General features: G+C 48.5%; 1 pseudogene; it reads right to left on the bottom strand.

The window, feature by feature from the left end:
• Positions 1-1,172: 1,172 nt before the first annotated feature.
• Positions 1,173-2,070, bottom strand: LOC123082960 (probable glutathione S-transferase; annotated as a pseudogene).
• Positions 2,071-15,496: the final 13,426 nt, after the last annotated feature.

The raw sequence follows: 15,496 nt of genomic DNA, 5'->3' as shown, positions 1-15,496 counted from the left end.
GCGGAGAGTGGCCATGTTCTGTTCTTTTACATGATCTTATGCTTCAAATTCTTTCACTTGTCCTTGGATCGAAGTAAAACGAGGTGTTGTTTCATGTGCCCGGGCAGAAGAAGATGAGGTGGTCATCGAGGGGGAGTTTTGATAGCCATGGTTCGCATCCATTCCTCATTAATTTTTGGAACGAATGCATCCAACAGCAGGTCGTATTTATCGTAGACCCATATGTAATCTTGTGGTGAAAATGAACGGGATGAGATGGTCCAAAACACCTTGAGTCTCAGAAGTGCAGATTAAAAAGGACCGGAGGGAGTACTAATTAATGTACTACCTCCGTCTGGGTGTATAGGGCATGCACGGTGCTTCTAGGTAGTCAATTTGACTAACCGATATATCAAAATCATATCACCAGAATCATCTATGGAACAAGTTTCTAAACATATATTTTCTGACACATATTATACATATTTGGTTAGTTAAATTGTCGATCTAAAAGCACGTGCATGCCCTATGCACCCAGACAGAGTAGCATATATACACGACTAGTTTGCTCACTCCCATTCAGGCGGCCCGTCGCAAGATTTCAATGTCTTTTTGTGGCACCTATATTGACGTAACCATCCATAAACTATAACCCAGACGTTCCTGTGAGATGCCGGGATGATAGGCTGAAAACATTAAAAATTAGGTTGATGGTGTGAATAATTATGGAAATTGATTGTAATGTGATGGTAAATGATTGGGCAACCATGCATGATTTGTTGATGTGAAAGGGTTGCGCGCATGGGAAAAATAGTTATTGGGATGGGAGATTAATGACGTGGCAGACAAGCATGGTTTGTAGATGTGAAAGCCCCGCATGCTACTAGGAGAAGTAGCTGAATGGAGGCAAGCGGGTGGCGGTGTTGGTGGTTTGCAACAATTTGTGAGAAGTTAGCCTATGTGTGTGTGCGTAGGTGTTGGAGTGGTGTTCTGTATTGACCCGTTTGCGCGCATTCATGTCACACTTCTTGTAACTATGATTTATCACTTCTATAAAAATATGGTACGTCTTTGGTGTACTCTTGAAAAAACAGAATAGAAAATTATGCAATGTATGTGGGACAAAATGGACTAGTACACCCTCGTGACGAAGTTGTGAAGAAAACACACATGAGGCATGCTGACAAAGCGGCTAAAACGAAATCTCTACCCCGTGATGGAAGTTTGGCAAACCAAAACCATGCATGAATATGGTGTTGAACAAAATAGTACGTACATGCTTATTGCATCTAAAAAATGCATTGCTTATTTATAGACTGTAGCACATCTGTGATGTGGTCGCTTCTTCATCACTACCGCTTCACTGCACCGCTGCTGCCTTGACCATCGACGACCTGTACCTCTCCTTGTTTTTGGTGAAGTAGGCGACGAGCTCGTCCCTGTCCGGCAGGGACCGCCTGACGACCTCGTCGGAGGTGTACTCCTTGGCCCACCGGCGCAGAGCAGGGTACTCGCCATCCTTCATCAGGCGCACCCCGCCCCCGGTGACTTCCTCCAGCACGCCGAGCCAGTGAGCCAGCGTGCATGCGGCGAGGTCGACGAAACCGAGTGCGTCGCCCCCGAAGAACCTCTTCCCCTCCAGCTGTGCTTCCAGGATCCCCAGGCTCTCCTTGGTCTCCCTCGTCAGCCGCGCCTGCTCCTCGCCGTCCGTCCACATCGCCTGCCACAGCGGCTTCAAGCACTTGTTGGCGATGAAGTCAGCCCAGAAGCGGGCTGTGGCGCGGTCGTAGTGGTCCGCCGGGAGGAGCCGTGGCGCCCTCCCCTCGTCGTCGTCGTGGAAGGCCTTGTCCACGTACTCGACGATGAGGAGGGACTCGCAGACGGCGCGGTCGCCGTGGAGGAGGACGGGCACCGACTGGTGGACGGGGTTGTGGGCGAGCAGCAGGTCGCTCTTGTTGGCCAGGTCCTCCACGAGCAGCTCGTACGGCACCCGCTTGAGCGTCAGCGCCACCTCTACGCGGTGCGCGAACGGGCTGCCGAACGCGTGATGAGCCTCACCGGCGCCGGCGCCTGTGCTGTCTGCTGCGACATCCTGAAGGCCTGAACAAGTAAAATTCGCTCTCTCGAGAATGAGATAGACCGATCACCGTAGGTTCTCAAACTTCTCTTCTCGTTGATCGTCTACTGAGTGGTCTCCGAGTTAGCTGCTAGCTGGTGTATTTATATGGCCGAGGAAGAGTGGTGGTTGTGCATGGTCAGCAATGGCGGGCTGCACGCCTCTTCTCCAAGGAAAGGATCCGTCGATAACTTATCCTTTTCACACCACTTGGGCTGACGCTGCTGAGCTTCAAACGAAAGCAACGACGGATGTTTCATGTTTGTCAGTCAGAACTCAGAAGTAGCAGGTTGTTGGATGGATCAAGTGAGAACTTGAGAAGCTTCGTGCGAGATGGGAGACTATTACACGTGCAGGTACAACTCAAGTGAGAGATAGAAGCAATGCAGCATTTGATCGATAAGATGAGTTGGTGAGGCGGATAACATATAACGTAATATAGTAGTAGTACAGTAGTAAACTGAATGTATCTATCCATGATGCGTGTCATAAGCAATGACTTCATCATTATATGCAACGGGTTAAATTTGAGTCGATTGAGATTTAACAAAATCTAAGTTACATGCTCAGCCGTTCGATCCATACAACTTTAGGATTCGTGCAAGCCCACATGGGCAGCTATAGCCTGCTTCTGTCAGGGGGTGCGCCTGGCACTTTTTTGACATCAATGTACTCTTTATTGCAAGGTTCTCATTATATTATCTTTTAAAAGAGTATCAAAATTTTCTACGGGTGGATCTTCCATCCACCCCCCCCCCCCCCCCCCCACCATGCACCTTACTTCTAGCTAGTTTGGCCTAATTATGGGAAGCACAATTAGTCTCTCTAGAAGCATGCACAAAAATAATAGGTGGAAAATCACACGCAAAAGTGATATATATCATCAAAACTACCGTTGATATATAGACCGAACGGGCGTCCTCCATTTAGATTATTCGATATGGATCAAACAACTTCAGATTCATAATATTCAATCCAACACAACGAACTTCAAAGAGTGCCCCAAAGTTTCTATCGGACAAAGTAGGACGAAAACGTGCATCAACCCCTATGCATGGATTACCTCAATGTCACGATAATCTGCAAGTTGAATACCAAAACATATATCAAGTGAATCAAAATAGAACACCACATTGTCACCACGTGTATCCACATGCAAGAAAGTCATCAAGTGTTCTCAAATCCAAAACTTATTCAATCCAATAATAGTGATACCTCAAAGGTAAAAACTCAATTGATCACAACAACAAGATAGAGAGGGGAAAACCATATGATCCAACTACACTCACAAAGCTCGCGGTACATCGAGATCGTGCCAAATCAAGAACACGAGAGAGAGAGAGAGAGAGAGAGAGAGAGAGAGAGAGAGAGAGAGAGAGAGAGAGAGAGAGAGAGAGAGAACTACTGGTACGTACCCTCAGCCCCGAGGATGAACTACTCCCTCCTCGTCATGGAGACAGCGGGTATGATGAAGATGGCCTCTAACTATGATTTCCCCCTTCGGAAGGGTGCCGGAAAAGGCCTCCAGATGGGATCTCTGCAGAACAAAGGCTTGCGGCGGCAGAACAACTCATCTAGGTTAACTTTGTTTCCGAATATATAAACAATTCCAGCATTAGAATCACGCGAAGAGGGGCTACAGGGGGCCCACAACATATCTTCGCACGGCCACCCCCTAGCCGCACCCAAGTACCTTGTCACCTCCTCATGGCTCTTCTGGTACTCCCTCGAAGCTTTGGGGTCTCTTATGTTCCAAAAAATCGTCTAAAAGTTTTGTCGTGTTTGGACTTTGTTTGGTATGGATTTTCTGAAAAACCCAAAACAAGTAAAAAACAACAACCGACAGTGGCACTAGGTTAATATGTTAGTCCATGAAAATCATATAGAAGTCATATAAAAGTGCACCGAAACCATAAAAATATTGTAAACATGGCATGAATACTTCATAAATTATAGATACCTTGGAGATGTATCAGAGCCTTCCCGAACCTCAACCTCGAGCTCGAGATTTATTGACGGGAAATCTAGTGGGATGTTGATTTCATTCACCCTGAAGGGAGAACATGTCGGACATTGCCGGCTTCAGCGTGTGCTGCTCAGCTTCTTCACTGCGAGCCCCGGAGCATTCGTCGGTGGCATGCACATTGCGCTAGCTGCCGGCAAGCGGCTCTGCTTCGCCAGCGGCTTCATTGAGAGGTTGAGCACAAGCATCAAAGCACTAGGCGTGGCGGGGGCAGGACCGTGCTATCCCCTGTCCACAAGAGTTCAAGTCCCAAACTTGACATTGACTTGACATTAGTGGTCACATTTTCCTGAATTTATTCCCGGCCTTCCAGCGATATACCTTCAGTGGAAGGAGACGTTCTTATCGACTACGAAGGGGTCTGTGGTGACTTCGTCAATCTCAAGATGATGTGCTGGCTCAGTCGCTCGAACCTGCTCATAGGGGTAGGGTGTGCGTGCATGCATGCCCTCATAGGGGTGAGTTTCACTACTAGAAAAACCCCTACTAATGGCGCACCTAGTATGGCCATTAATGGCGCATCTGTGGTGCACCATTAACAGCACGCCATTAGTAATTTTTACTAATGGCGCACCACCTGGTGCGCCATTAGTATCTGGTATACTAATGGCGCACCGCGGGTGCGCCATTAGTATAGGCCAGGGTGCGCCATTAGTATGCCTCCCAGGGGCCATGTATATCCAGGTGCTTTGGCATACTAATGGCGCACCACCACTGGATGCGCCATTAGTAACCATGGCATATTAATGGCGCACTTACCAGTGATGCGCCATTAGTATGCTTTGTCATACTAATGGCGCACTGTCATGTGATGCGCCATTATTATGAATATTAGGTTTTTTTTATTTTTTTATTTTCTGTTTTTTGCACAGGTTACAAAATGTATAATTTGACAAAATATAGACAACACACATCAACAACAGATTCATCGAATACAATAGAAGAATACAATTCATCATATTAGTCTCCGAATACAATTCATCATATTAGTCTCCGAATTGAAAAGACCGAACAAAGATAGAACATTATATTACAAGTCTCGAGACCGCGAGTAGCGAGTTTGTCTTCACATTACAAGTCGATATCGATCATCTAAACTACCATCACATAGAAGAGAGCTGCGGTCATCACGATGAGCATCATCACGATGAAACTCGTCTTCATCCGGTTCCTCCAACGCTCCCTCCCCTCTCCCGCTAGATAGCGGGCGTATCTAGATTTGGCCTCGGCCCTAGTGGTGTACCCTTTGTAACTGTTACCGCTGAATCAGTGAACCTGTCTCCGACACTCCTCCCAGTCATCGTAGACTCCGGGAACCTTACCCTTGTACACGACATACGTCGGCATCGCTATGCACTAGCCAAACGAAACCTTAGTACCAATTCACAGACAATACATAAGCAATATATAGTTATGCAACAGAACGATCGGAAGAGAAAAGCAAGACATTAATAGCATTGATTACATCTAAGTTGAACGACTCTCGAAACCAAAGAGACATACTACAAGTTCATTAAAGTTTAATTACAACATGAGCCAATCGATGTTTCAGAACTAGACACAGCATCACTGCTTTCGACTCGACTCAAGGGACCGGAGCGTGGATGAAGCCGCCGTCTATCGTGGGAGTCATGAAATAACGGTCCTTGTCAGCCTGCATTTGTAGCATTGTGTCGATGTCACTGTTGGACGGTTGATTTCTGAGGTAGAACTGCCCCGAGGTACGAAGGACATCTTGATGGATGATTTCCGCAAACTCCGACTGGATGCAAAAGAATTCTTGTCGGAGGTCCGCGTCCTGGATTGCCGACACGCTAGCGGCCCAATCTTTGAGTTTACTCGGTAGCAGAAGTTGATGATGGTCCCGTACGATCGCCCGCATGTGATGGATGGCGTAGTAGGCACCCTTCTGACCGCCAGGCGGCTGCTTGACGCAGCAGAACATCGTATTGTGGGAGAACACGTGCTTGCCGTACTTACAAATAGGCCTGGTGAAGGTGCCTCCAGATTTGGCGTAGCCGGGGAGAACATCATCAAGAACCTTCTTGACATTTGTGTAGTCTACGTTCGACTGACGGTCCGGGTCGAAATACGTGGCCATGGAATATTTGGGGCTTAGGAGGATGAGCGTGCAACGTGTGTCACTGTAGAAAACACGGAATGTTAAAAGAAAAACGATCGAAATGTAAGAATTCATATGTTACGGGCCGGTTGAGGGGAGGACTTACTCGGGAAAGTAAGGCACGAGGAAGTTATCCTTATCTTGGTTTGCCAGAATGACGCCTTCGAGGTAAGAACTCGCGACTTGCCGGTCCCCAGCGCTGCCCAAGATCTTGGCACGCATGTAGAAGGGGTCGACTATCACGATGTCCGGGGTCTTGTCGCGAATGATCCGCATCTCCATACTCAGCGAAAATAGCCGAACGAAGGTGTAGTGCAGCGGATGAAGGTTCAACATAGCGTGGATGTCATCAAAACGCAGGACGATCGTACGCCCGATGGAGTTATCCACAAAGCCCTTGCCCTTTGGCACCTTGGCCGCGAAAACTGGGTATGCCACATCCTTCTCACTGAGACGCCGCTTCTCCAAAGAAAGAACACTGTCATGCAGACTCCGCATAGCACCGGTTGCAGCATTGAGCATATTTGTCGGTAGCATCGCCCTACCCGCCACATGCACCCTCCTCGAGATATCCTGCGGTGAAGGTGGCCCGTCCTGAGCACGGATCGTACTCGGTGCCGGGTGGCTCGCACCCTTCTTAGTCTTTCTTTTGCGTGCCTTCTTCTTCTCCTGTAATGGGACCGAGTTCTGCTCACAGACCGCCTTCTTGAGTGTGTTGGGGCTGATAATATTTCGCACCTCGCCTATCTGAGGCTCGGTGAAGTCGGCAGCTGGAGGCGTCTCCTAAGAGCTGAACGTCAGACGGCGCCTATTGCAACTTGGCTTCTCCGCCGTACCAGCTAGATCGCACACGTCTTTTGTTGGGTTTGGTTCTTGAGAAGGAGGCCCCATGAAGTCGCCATCGTACCCATGATCGGCAAAGTACTGATCGACGTTGCCAAATGTATCATCGTCGTCGTTGTCGTTCTAATCCTGTGCCATATGCATGTTTGGATCCAGTGGCATAGGGATGTCCGGCACCGTTACGGCGGTCTTGCCATGGGGCCGACTTGACGCCGGCACGACTGGCGGTGTTGTCTTTGGGGTGGTGTCCCCCGCCCCCAAACGAATCTGGCTCTTCGGCCAAAGCAGGGGCCAGCTCAGGCAGGCGCTGAGGGTCATCACGTCTTCATCGTCAGCCCCGACGGGTCGAATCGGAGGTAACAAGTCGTCGCAGCCTGGCAGCACCCGAACCAGTTGAACCCTAAACAAGTTGGGTGGCATCTGGGTACCGTGGAACAAGGGGTTGCCCGGTTGAACGATTTTGCCCTTGGCGACATCGACCAACTCGTTGTTCACGAAGTGGAGGAGAGTGCACGGAACATCGGCGGCGCCCTGCGAAAACATGTAGGGCGTCAGGGATGCCCAGTCAAAGGCAAGGAGATGAAGTCCTCGGCCGAGAGAGGCTTAATTAGTTACCGTGATGATGGCGTCGAGCTCGGCTAATGTCGACGCACCGCCAACGGCGGGCGTGCAGTTGACGGAGGTGCCGCTTGCTGCAGAGGTGCCGGCCGGCGTACACCCGGGTGCATTAAGCTCCCGTGCCGGCGTCGGAGACACCAATGTCGCCTCCGCCGGAGGCACCAATGGCCCCGCCATCGCATTATGCGAGTTGCTGGCCGTGAAGCTAGGAATCGGGGGCGGCCCCTGTTGGCCGCTCGCAATCCACGCACTCAACCCCGAGATCAAGGTAGGCACAAGGGCGGTGATCGTCGCTCCGAGTCGTTGTTCCACTTGCTCTTGGACAATCTCCGGAATTCGCGCCACTTGTGCCTTGAGTTCTTGAACCTCTCGCGCCTGGCTTTCCGAGCTGGTCTTTTTCTCCTTCCGCACACCAGCGGTATAGTATGACCCCCATTTTGTCGACAAGCCTTTGCCGGCCACACGACCAGCTGACGTCGGCTTACTGAGCTTATCCTTGTTCTTCATTACATTCAACCCCCTATTTAGAGTGGTGTCCCAAGGGTTGCTCTTAGTCGACCCCGCGCTACTGCTTTCAGTCGCCTGCGGAAGGAATGTGAAGCATTTAGAAATTTGGCTTCATTAATTAGAATGCAACCATATGGAGCTAATTACGCAGGGGTGTATTCCTTACCAGAACAAGCTCAAGCTGCCTGGTCTTCGGATCCGTGGTAAGCTCCTTTGTTTTCGGGTCCTTCTTGTACCGGGCCCTAACAAAGTTCCTGGTCTGCTTGTCACCGTATTTATCGAAGAGGGGCGGTAGGCCTTGCTCGGCACAGTCCGCCTCCTCCTTGTCCCATATAGGCTCCGCCACTCTGTAACCGCCGGGACCGAGTGTGTGTTCCCCTATGTTCAGCTCCCGCATTTGTTTCCCCCACTCACTTGATTGGGAGCTTGCGGTGCTCGAGCAATTGTTCTTGAAGTCGTTGTAGTCATCTTTGGTGATCGAAGGATTTTTCTCCTTGATCTTCTGATAACTCTCACCTTTCTCGATCATTCTCTTCACATTGCTTTTCCAAGTAGACAGGGCCTTGCTCATCTTCGTGAGGGCAGCATTGTTCACTTTATTCCCTTTGGGGCTTGTGTTTTCAAATTCAGCGGGGAACTTGTATCGTTCGTGCAGCTTCGTGAAGAGGAGGTTGCGCAAATTCCCTTGGTCAGGATGCCTCAGGTTCTCGGTGTTGATCGAGACGGTGCTCCGGACAATGCACCCGAGCTGAAGCGAGTACCCCTTGACTATTCGTTCGGGCGCCGTTGGATTCCCGTTGGAGTCCACTTCAGTAACTTCCTCCTTGAGGGTGCGGAGCACGATCGGGCACCGGTCCTTCCGTTGCCTCTTCGGTTGGCTGCCATCTGTGCGGGCGCTGCCATCATCAGTGGTGGCATCCTCAGCGGCACCATCAGTGTGGTCATCCTCGGCGGCACCATCAGTGGTCTCAGGATCGGTGGGGAAGGCGGCGGCCTCATACAATTGAGGTTGTTCCTCCATCTCCTGGGACAGCTCCCAGAATGCCTTGCCGCCCGAACCCCCGGCCTCATCGTTGTGGGCCATGTTTCTCTCTAAATAGAAACAAAGTTTGGTCAAAAAGTTGGTTATTGTCAAGGAACAAGATCTCTAAGTTGACCAAATAACCTAATTCTCGAGGAATGTCGCCCAAAAGTTGGTTATTGTCAAGGAACAATTGAGAGATGTTTGTGATATTGCCTAGGTGTTTTGGGATAGAACCTGTTAGTGTGTTGTTGCTAAGGTCCAAGTCCACGTTCTCAGGGTAACCTAGTTCTTGAGGGGTGTGTCTAGAAAGTTGGTTGCTGCAAAGATACAAGGTTGTGAGTTTGGTCAAATTGCCTATGATGTTTGTGATATTGCCTTGGATCTTGAAGGCACTGTTGCATGATGCAGTGGTACAACCAGCATGGGACCTCATCTTTGCAGGCTAATTTCCTAGATTGTAACACTGGGATTTGTGCACAAGCGAAGCTAGCTAAGACAGTAGCTTCCTTGCAACCCACAAAAGACAAAGGAAAAGGGGTGAAAAGGGGCAGATGGTTAGCTTTGATGAGCAGGCAATATCTTCCTAACCCCCTTCTTTCTTGTCTCCTCTCACTATCTCTCTCACACACATGGCAAGCAAGGGTGTCTGAGTGTGTGAAAAAAATACTAAAATAATCCAACCACTAAAGCAAATTAATTTTTATTTCGGTTGAGAATCGGGCACCTTCTAGGTCAAGAAAATTGGGCATGACCTTTGCTAATTTTCTTGACCTTGGAGTGCCCCATTTCTCAACCGAAACGGAAATTAATCAACGTTTCAGGAGAAAGGGGTCATTTTAGAAGATCACAAGTAGCAGCAGCATCACTTGACAAAATCACAACTAGCAGCAGCAACTCGCAGATAGCAGCAGCAACATCACTTGACAAGTAGTACAGCAGCAGCAGCAGCATGCATGCACTGGTCCATGGCACAAAGTCCATGACCCAGAACAGAGCACTTTACTAAAAATGAAGAAGAAAAAAGGCATGCATGCACTGGTTGTAGCAAATCATCACTTCTGAATCAAAACAACAATTAGGACAGGGAAATTATGACACACTTCTGAAGAAAAAATGATTTGTGTAATCTGGTTGGTACTCTTACAGTTGCATAAATTGAAAAAAAATTGATCTGTGTGATCTGGGTTACAGTATCAGCAACCTTGCATTTCATTTTATACAAAGGAGCTCACAAAGGCCATGTCATGCTTCGCAATATTTGTTTACTGAAACTAAATGAACAAGAGCAAAGATGCACTAAAGGTTCTGCTGGACATGCTTTATGTCTAACACTCCTATGTTTAAGATATGCATAACATTCAATCTGGATCAATCTCACACTATGAACATAGGAAAAATTATCACTCCCCAGGGATTTAATCAGGGAATATGATATTCTTCAATCAACAAGAAAATATATTTTAGCTCAGAAAAGGATTTACTCAGGGAATACAATATTTGCCTGTTGCTAGTTGAGTTTCAGAATGAACCACTCTCTTTCTCAGCTCCATCAGTACTACTACAGTGCAGTTCTCCCCTCAACCAGAAACATACTCCAATCAGTAAAACTGGAAACAGAAGAAACAATGATATGCAAAATCTGGTTATATGCAAGCAATAGCATGCTCTAAATACAACAAGTCACCCTTTGCAGCCAAGCAATGAGCAGAACAGTCTAAGCCAAATCTTTGTTGCCATCAATTTATATATACTCAGGGAAATTGATACATGGAGGTCCTACAATCTGCTATTGAAGTTGAGCTACGTAGTAGGAGTATGTTTGATTAAGTTAGCCTAGCTTACATAAATAAACCTCTTTGTTGTATTTCAGTGGCTAATTAAGTTGACACAGGTTGTATTAAGATTTGTGAGCTACTCTGTATTGTAAATAAGTCGACTTTGCTAACTAAGCGACCATGCATGTCCAGAATCGATCAGACATTGTACGCTTTCCTTTTGCTGTTGGAGCAGCAAAGCCCAAGAACGAATCAACAGAGGAAGGAAATCCCCCAAAATATCATGAAAAAATCACCGTTAATTTGCATCAGTTGACAGGTGGACAGTTGTCAGACCCAACCCAGCTGCATGCTGCGTCTTTGAGCACACCACGCTGTTTCATCATCTCTCTAACTTGGTGCACAGAGTCCCATTTTCAATTTAGTTTCAGTAAAAATGCCACTAGCAAATACAGAGCAAAAATCCACTAGAAGTACACTGTAAACCCACTAACATTTATAGTGTAAATTCCACTAACAATTACAGAATGACAAAACAATATATTTATACTACAACATATATAAAGAAATCTCCGAGTATGGAGATCTTGTAATCAGAAGTAAACACAAGCAAGCTTCAATCCAGATAAAGGCAGTGGAGGCAAAGGCACTAAATCAAAATAGACACCTTAATTGTTTGTGTCCTACATATGTACACCGAAACAAGAATATTACTTTATACTGCAGCCATCACTGCAGCCTGAGCCTCACCCGTTAACTGTTGATTCCTCAAAAAACCAACCTCTTATCTATACTTACTAGTACTTTATACTGCCAAGCAAAAGGAGCGTTAGCACCCCTCTCCCTGTTTAATCTCATAGCACAATGATAAAGTTATCTTGTCCTGGCCATGGGGAAGCACCAAAACCCAATGGAGCCATTTTTTTTGTTTTATGAGTTATATAAAAAATTAAATAGTTCCGTGGTTCAGGCATAATTGCCCTCATGTAGGATGGACGGGTGGCGAGGCAGGCTTGTTTAGTTTCGTCACTCAGTGTAGCTAGTTGTCTATACTATCGACCAATAACCAGTTGACTTGATGATCATCGTGTTCATTTCAGGCATGCAAGTACTTGTCCGCTCTTAAGAACTCATGTTCAGAAAAATCTGAAAGTTTTAGGCATCCAAGGTTGGTGCAAATTTGCATGATCATATGGACATCGGAGGAGTTCGTGCCAAAAACAAAATCTGGGTGTCTGAGAAACTTTGAGAAAGAATATATGCAAATAAAATACTTGTCCGCACTTAAGAGCTCATGTTAAAAAAACTATCTGAAATTTTTAGGCATCCAAGGTTCATGCAAATTATCATGCTCATATGGAGATGGGATGTGAGGAGGGAAGGGGATAGGGGTCGGGGCGGTAGCTTACCTTGGAGGAGCGGGCCGGGGTGGAGGAGGCGGTCGGAGAGGATAAGGATGCCGGGGAGTGGGGCGCGGGGAGGATGTCGGGGACGAGGTCCGGGTGGTGGTGGTGCTCCGGCGACGGTGGTGTGGACGGGGCGGCGGGGTCGCGTCGAGGCGGCGTGGCAATGTCGAGGTGGCAGGGCAGCGGCGTCGAGGCGGGGTCGAGGCGGCGTCGGGGCGGCGTCGGGGCGGCGGGGCGGCGTCGAGGCGGCGTCGGGGCGGCGGGGCAGCGTCGAGGCGGCGGGGCAGCGGTGTCGGGAGAGGAAAGTGGAGGGGGATCTAGGGCGAGGGAGAGGGCGAGGGAGGGAGAGGGCGAGGGCGAGGGCGAGCAGTGGGTCAGGGCAGCGGCGGCGGCGGCGGTGGATCGAGAGGGAGAGGGAACTGGCGAGGGGGAGAGGGAAGGGGGGATCGGGCGAAGGGGGAGAGGGAAGGGGGGATCGGGCACAATACTAATGGCGCACCTCACCGTGGTGCGCCATTAGTATTTTTTTTATTTCAACTCGAGCCAACAGGTTATGTACCACCAGAACTGATCCACATCAAGTCCCCTCTACTAGCTCGATTGGTTAGCAGCCAGTTCTCACACCAGGAGGTCCTGGGTTCGACTCCCAGGCTCCACAAATTTTTTTTTAGCATTTAAAAAGCTGTTTGATACTTATTTGTGTTTAAATATGTTCAAACTTGTTTAAATAATAACAGTAATATTTTTTTATAAGACAGTAGCATTTAAAAAGCTGTTTGATACTTATTTTTTTTATAAGACGGTGCGCGGGGTGCGGGGGGTCGGCGGCGGCGGTTGAGTAGGGGAATCGAGGGTGCGGGGGGTCGGCGGCGGCGGCCGGTGGACTGGGGGGGTGCTCGGCGGCGAGGGGGACCGGATCTGGCGAGGTGGGATAGCGATCGAGATGGAGGGGGATCGAGATCGAGTGTCCATGAAATTTAAAAATATTCATGATAGTTCAAAAAGTACCCATGAAATACAATCGAGAAATGAAGGCTACGATTTAAATACAATCGATCTTAGCTAGCTATCTGTTCACAATCTTCTTGCCCTTCTTTTTCGCAAATGGAGTTCTTCTGTGGAACGGACATCCTTTAGGTAGGGTGGTCCTGCTTCTTCTTGTGGTGTATGCTGCTACTTCATCATCGTCGTCATGTTCGATCCTCGGGTCGCTGTACTTGTCGAAGTCTTGCTCATTGGCTACTCCATCCATTCCGATGATCTTCCTTTTGCCTCTCCTCACGACAACACGACTGGGCTTTGGCGGGTCGGTAATGAAGAAGCATTGGTCCACTTGAGAAGCCAGTACCCATGGCTCATTTTTCGCGGTGACGTTTGCGCCCGCGGTCTTGGATTTGGCTTCGGGTATAACCATGGTGGTGAAATACCGGTCTTCTTTTATGATGTTCTTGGCCCATCTGACACGGAACATCGGGACCTTCTCTCCAGCGTAGCTCAGCTCCCAGATCTCCTCGATCGTTCCGTAGTATCTGTCCTTGTCGTTACCGGTGTAGGATTCCATCGTTACCCCGGAGTTCTGATAACCATCGCTCTTCATGTCCTTGGCCTCGGTGTAGAATGTGTAGCCGTTGATATCGTACACCTCATAGGTCATCAGGTTGTGCTCGGCACCCTGTGACAAGGCGAATATGAGTTGTTCTTCCGCGAAAGAATCCTCATGTAAAGGGTACGACAGAAGCTTCTGCTTGAACCAACGCATGAAACATGAGTTGTGCTCTTTGAGTATATCTCCGTCCGTCCTCTGTTGGCCTCGGTCATTGTACGTCTTCTTAATAAAGGTTTTGTGCTCTACCACCCAAGGATCGACCACGTCTATGTGTTGTAGCGCGACTAGGTTTGCTCTTTCAAAGTCAGCGAGTCGACCCTCGAAGTCGACATGCATTTCGCGGCGACCCTCACGGTGACCCCATCCAGCGAGCCTGCCGAGGTGCCTGTTGACGGGCAGACCAACGGGGTTCTCGATGCCTAGATAATTCGTGCAGTAGGAGATGCACTGTTCGGTCAGAAAGCCCCTGGCTATGCTTCCCTCTGGACGTGACATGTTGGGAACGTATCCTTTGATGACACCATTCATCCTTTCGAACGGCATCATGCTGTGCAGGAACGTCGGCCCGAGTTGGATGATATCCTCCACTATATGGACCAGCAGATGCACCATAACATCGAAGAATGCGGGCGGGAAGTACATCTCAAGCTCGCATAGTATCACCACGATCTCTTCCTGTAGCCTTCTGAGTTGCCTCACGCCAATCGACTTCCGAGAGATGACGTCGAAGAAGTTGCATAGGCCAAATAGCGTTTCACGGATGTGCGCGTCCATGATCCCACGGATTGCAACTGGAAGTATCTGCGTCATCAACACGTGACAGTCGTGAGACTTCATCCCGCTGAACTTCTGCTTCGCTGGGTCTAGGTATCTGCTTATCTTCCCCGCGTAACCGTAAGGAAGTTTTACTCCTAGGAGGCAGGTGAAAAACTGCTCGATCTCCTCCTGACTTAGAGTGAAGCACGCGGGAGGGTAGTCATTTCCGGTCCTCTTGGCCTTTTTGCCTTTGCGACGACTTTATGTGTCCTGCTTCGCCTCATCATCATCATCATCATCATCATCATCATCATCATCATCATATATAGCGTGAAGATCCTGCCTGATGCCCATTGATTTCAAGTCTGCCCTTACTTTCGGCCCATCTTTGGTCCTCTCTGGCATGTTGAGCAGGGTACCAAGCAGACTCTCGCACACGTTCTTCGTGATATGCATGACATCAAGGCTGTGAGGCAACTATCGCATTTCAAATACCGGTACACCTCCAAACACAAACACATATGCAACACCACAAACATATGCAACACCACGAACATACATAGATCTAGCTAGGCCATAAAAAGTGCATGTGCACATTGTTGTAGGGAGAACAACATAAATATAGCTTCCCCCTTACTTACCTAGCAAAACAAGGTAACTTAACCACTTAATTTGAATGAATCTATGGTGGAAATGAGGTGAAAAAGAGGAGGCACCCGAG

The sequence above is a fragment of the Triticum aestivum genome, chromosome 4A (genome assembly GCF_018294505.1).
Source record: "Triticum aestivum cultivar Chinese Spring chromosome 4A, IWGSC CS RefSeq v2.1, whole genome shotgun sequence".
Lineage (NCBI taxonomy): Eukaryota > Viridiplantae > Streptophyta > Magnoliopsida > Poales > Poaceae > Triticum > Triticum aestivum.
The sequence above is the reverse complement of the archived record's forward strand: the minus strand, read 5'-3'. Positions and strand labels throughout refer to the sequence as shown.